The sequence below is a fragment of the Humulus lupulus genome, chromosome 3, assembly GCF_963169125.1.
Source record: "Humulus lupulus chromosome 3, drHumLupu1.1, whole genome shotgun sequence".
Classification (NCBI taxonomy): Eukaryota; Viridiplantae; Streptophyta; class Magnoliopsida; order Rosales; family Cannabaceae; genus Humulus; species Humulus lupulus.
The window spans coordinates 193921480-193926768 of record NC_084795.1 but is presented as its reverse complement, the minus strand read 5'-3'; positions in this window follow the sequence as shown (position 1 = coordinate 193926768).

Here is a 5289-nt window from a genome sequence, read left to right as displayed (position 1 = left end):
AATTGGCGAACATGCCTGTGCATCGAGTCCTAGTGGACAACGGGAGCTCAGTGGACATCCTATATCGCCCTGCTTTGGAAAAGATGGGACTGGGCATTCGTCATCTGAAACCCTGCCAGTCGTCCCTATACGAATTCACAGGGGACTCAGTACAACCCCTTGGAATGATCGAACTGACACTTACCATGGGGGAGCAACCCCGACAGACTACAGTCATGTCTAACTTTGTTGTAGTAGATTGTGCATCAGCTTTCAACGCGGTATTGAGGAGACCCTCCCTGAAAGAGTTGAAAGCCATAACTTCAATATATCACTTGGTTGTCAAGTTCCCGACTCCAGGAGGGGTCGCAAGTATGAAGGGAGAACAGAAGGAGGCGAGGGAGTGTTACAACACCTCACTCCGCACGCCTGTAAAGCCGCGTGAGCCAATGGCCATGGTGGTACATGAGGCGCTATGTATGCCCACAGGGGGTCCACAGGAGCTGGACCCTCGGGTCGTGGATGAGTCAAGAGCAGCACCAGTGGAAGAAGTAGAGGAGGTTATAGTGACGGAAGAACCCTTAAGGAAATTGAAGATAGGGAGGAGCCTGCAAGGTGACGTGAAGGAGGAATTGATGAAATTTTTGAAAGATAATCTAGACGTGTTTGCATGGATTCATGAGGACATGGTGGGCATAGACCCCAGCGTGATGTGCCACCACCTGAACATCTCCCCAGAAGCAAGGCCCGTCAGGCAAAAGAGGCGGGCGCTAGACCCAACGAGATACGCAGCATTAAAGGAAGAGGTCGACAAGTTGGAGGCCAACGGGTTCATCCGTGAGTCTTTCTACCCTGTGTGGGTATCAAACCCAGTACTCGTGCCGAAGCCAAATGGGAAGTGGAGAACTTGCGTCGATTTCACGAACTTGAATAAAGCTTGTCCTAAGGACAGCTTCCCACTTCCCAGGATAGATCAGCTAGTAGACGCGACAGCAGGACATGAGTTACTAAGTTTCATGGACGCCTACTCAGGATACAACCAAATCCCAATGAACCCGGCAGATGAAGAGCACACGTCATTCATTACAGACAAAGGGCTCTACTGTTACAAGGTGATGCCCTTCGGGCTCAAAAACGCAGGGGCCACCTATCAGAGGCTGGTGAATAAAATGTTCGCCAATCAGATAGGAAGGAATATGGAGGTGTATGTGGATGACATGTTAGTGAAGACCAAAGAAGCAACGGAGCTCAACAAAGACCTTGGTGAGATGTTTGACACGCTAAGGAAATACCGGATGAAGTTGAACCCAGTCAAGTGCACCTTCGGGGTATCCTCAGGAAAATTCTTGGGCTTCATGGTCAATTCCAGGGGCATCGAAGCCAATCCTGACAAGATAAAGGCACTAATAGAGATGAGCTCGCCGAAGAATAAAAAGGAGGTGCAGTGCCTAACGGGAAGGGTAGCGGCCCTTAACAGGTTTATCTCCAGGTCCACTGACAAGTGCCTCCCATTCTTTGACATCCTCAAAGGGAGCAAAAAGTTCGCTTGGGATGAAAGATGCGAGGAAGCATTCGTCAAGCTGAAAGAGCACCTGGGGAAGCCACCCCTGTTGGCAAAGCTAGAGAAGGGCGAGAAGCTGTACCTGTACTTAGCAGTGTCTGAGCATGCCATCAGCGCAGCTTTGGTTAAGGGAGAGAAGAAGCAACAACAACCTGTATATTATATCAGCAAGCGTTTGGTGGACGCAGAGAGCCGGTATCCAGAGATCGAAAAATTGGCCTATGCGCTAGTGGTGGCTTCGAGAAAGTTGAGGCCTTACTTCCATGCACATACAATTGAAGTCCTAACAGATAGTCCGTTGAGACAGGTCTTACATAAGCCTGAGACTTCGGGAAGACTAATGAAATGGTCGATCGAACTAAGTCAATTTGATATTGTATACACTCCAAGGGCCTCCATCAATGGACAGGTGCTGGCAGATTTTATAGTAGAGCTCACCCATCAGCCGAATGAAAGAAGGAGTGAAGGAGGGGAGCTGTCTGTTATGGAAGAAGAACTAGGAGGTGTAGAGGAGTGGAGTTTGCACGTTGATGGGGCGTCAAATGAAGGAGGATCAGGAGCGGGCATCATGATGACTGGGCCCGAGGGACATAGAATGTATTGCGCAATCCGATTTGGGTTTGAGGCCTCCAATAATGAGGCAGAGTACGAGGCGCTCTTAGCTGGCCTGCGTTTGGCCCAGGAACTGAGAGTGACGCGCCTTCAAATCTTCAGCGACTCTCAGTTGGTGGTATGCCAAGTAAAGGGAGAATAGCAGGCAAGGGGACCCAAGATGGCAGCATACTTGGAGAGGGTGAAAGGCTATCTGGGGCGGTTGGTGGCATATACTATAGAGCAAATCCCCAGAGAAAAGAACACCCATGCCGATGCACTCGCAAAGCTAGCATCCACCAAGGATAGTGATGTCTTGGAATCAATACCCGTGGAGTACTTACCAAAACCCAGCATCGAGGGCGCAGACGTGCACATGATTAGCGTCCCAAGGGAATCATGGACCGAGCCAATCAAGAGGTACCTGGAAGAAGGAACCTTGCCTGCGGATAAAAACGAATCCCGGAGATTGGTGTACAAGGCCGCAAGATACACCCTGGTAAATGGGGTCCTTTACAAAAGAGGATTCTCAATGCCACTCCTGCAGTGTGTAGAAGAAGAGGAGGCATTGAAGGTGTTACAGGAGATACATGAGGGAGAGTGCGGCAACCACGAGAGCGGACCCTCCACGACTAGGAAGGCCATGAGACAAGGATACTACTGGCCTTCCATGGAGAAAGATGCGCATGACTTTGCCACGAAATGCAACAAATGCCAGAGGCACGCCAATTACCCTCGGAAACCCCCAAGCGAACTGACCAGCATGACCAGCCCCTGGCCCTTCGCTATCTGGGGAATAGACTTAATCGGCGCTCTTCCTACAGGCAGGGGTGGAGCGAAGTACGCAGTGGTGGCGGTGGATTATTTCACTAAGTGGGTAGAAGCGGAACCCCTTGTGAAGATAACCGCCACGCACATCACCTCTTTCATCAACAAATTCATTATGTGTCGATATGGAGTACCCTACAAGATTATTTCCGACAATGGTACCCAGTTCGAGGGAGGAGCTTTCGATGAATATTGTAAGGAAAAAGGCATAAGGAGGAGCTTCTCCGCGGTTGTGCACCCCCAGGCCAATGGGCAAGTGGAGGCCATCAACAGGGTCCTTAAGAAGAACCTAAAGACAAAGCTGGAAAAGATGAAGGGAGCCTGGGCAGATGAGCTAGCAAATGTGCTGTGGGTCTACAGAACCACCCCACGCACGACTACTGGGGAGTCCCCTTTCTCCCTGGCCTATGGGTGCGAGGCCGTGCTCCCAGTCGAGATGCGAGTCGAGTCCCACAGGGTGCAGGCGTATGGAGACGAAGCCAACCATGTAGCCCTGGCCGAAAGCTTAGACATGCTGGAGGAGAATAGAGAAAAAGCCCAAATGAGGGTGGCGGTATACCAGCAGCGTGCCGCAAGGTACTACAATTCGAGGGTGCGAGAGAGAACTTTCAGAGTGGGCGACCTGGTGCTAAGGAAAGTACTCCCAAACACACGAGACCCAGGCGCGGGAGTACTGGGGGCGAATTGGGAGGGGCCCTATCAGGTGGCTCAGTGCATACCCCCGAACACTTACAAGTTGGCGCGCATGGACGACACCATCATACCTTGAGCATGGAACGCGGAACACCTGAGGAAATACTACCAGTAAGACTTCCACTCCCAACACAGGCAGTAGCTGTGTTTAGTTTGTCGCAGGATAGGCTATCTCAGTAGACGAGAATCAAAGAGGTTACCTACATAACCCCCAAGTAAATGTAAGCCCTCTATATGCATGTCATTGTAATCTGATTACTATAAATGAAAATGTTCACAACTTCACATGTGATTTTTTTTTTCTTTTTCATGCGAGCATCAACCGAACTGCCTGCTGAATTAAATCTCACCAAGCACTTGGGGGGTAAGACAGGAGGCAAGAGCAAAAAAAAAAAAAAAAAAAAATCTCTCTTATATTCAAAAGGATTAGCTACCCTTATGAATATCAAAGGAACGGTCTAAAAGGATGACCTCTAACTAAAGGCCGACACCCCAAGAGGTGAGGCCGTAAGGAGGGAATCGCCCAATAAGTCTAGATCGGCCATTAAGCCAGCTAGCCAAAAAGGGTCTTACAAGTGACCCTTGGAAAAAATAGTACTATATATAAGGACGAGAAGGACGCTTCTCGCAAAAAAATAACAAGCGCGCGCAATGAATATAAAAGGACCCCAACAGCCCAACGGGTTAATGTGTCCTTACAAGTATAATCAAGGTGCACCGGAAAGATTATCGCCATCAGATCAAAGAAAAATATGTGATCCACGAACAACGACAATAAGAGGGACCTACTAGAGCACCGTAAGTTAAAAAAAAAAAAAGGGAAAGAGCACCTCAAGAGCTTTGGAGGAGGATAGAACCCTTGAACTCGTGAAAATAAGTTGGAGAGCATGCCGCTAGGCTACGCAGATCTTGGTGTGGACAAGTGGCTTCGAAACTTGGGATCTGCGATTGAGGATGATTAGTCCTTACGCAACCTTAGGAACTTACGTGGATCCCCCAAGTATTAGGTGGCTATTGTGTTTCTTCAAACACTAAGAAGAAACACAACTCCAAGCCACACTTCGGGCTTCTTCGAGCGATGTTGGAAAAATTTCCAAGGCTAAGTCCCCCAAGGTTGGCCGTGCGTGTCAAGCAAGAAAAATAGAGAGAGTCTACAAACACACTTAAAAGTGTACTTATAGACTCGGGGGGAAGTGTAAATGTGGAATTTTTTCCTTGTGAATTCTATTCACAAGTGAAGCTCTGTACTACGAGACATCTTGAAAGGGCATCGCATGATGGTGAGGGAGTTGGGGTAAGAGAATCACCCTCACTAGGCGAGGGACTTCGGCCACTTGCCAAGCTTCACCCTCGCTATGCGAAGGTCCCCAGCTGGCCATCCGCGTGCGCCCCATTCCAGCAGGCATCAAGCCTCGTCCGCACTCGGAGGAAGAACGTCAGCCTCGCTATGCGAGGGTGAGGGCTGTGTTGAGGTGTTCGTGCTCCTAGCCTCGCGACGCTGCACCTCAGAGGAAGAACGTCAGCCTCGCTATGCGAGGGTGAGGGCTGTGTTGAGGTATCCGTGTTCCTAGCCTCGCGACGCTGCGCTCGGAAGGAGGAGAGGCAGCCTCGCTATGCGAGGGTGAGGGGTGTGTTGA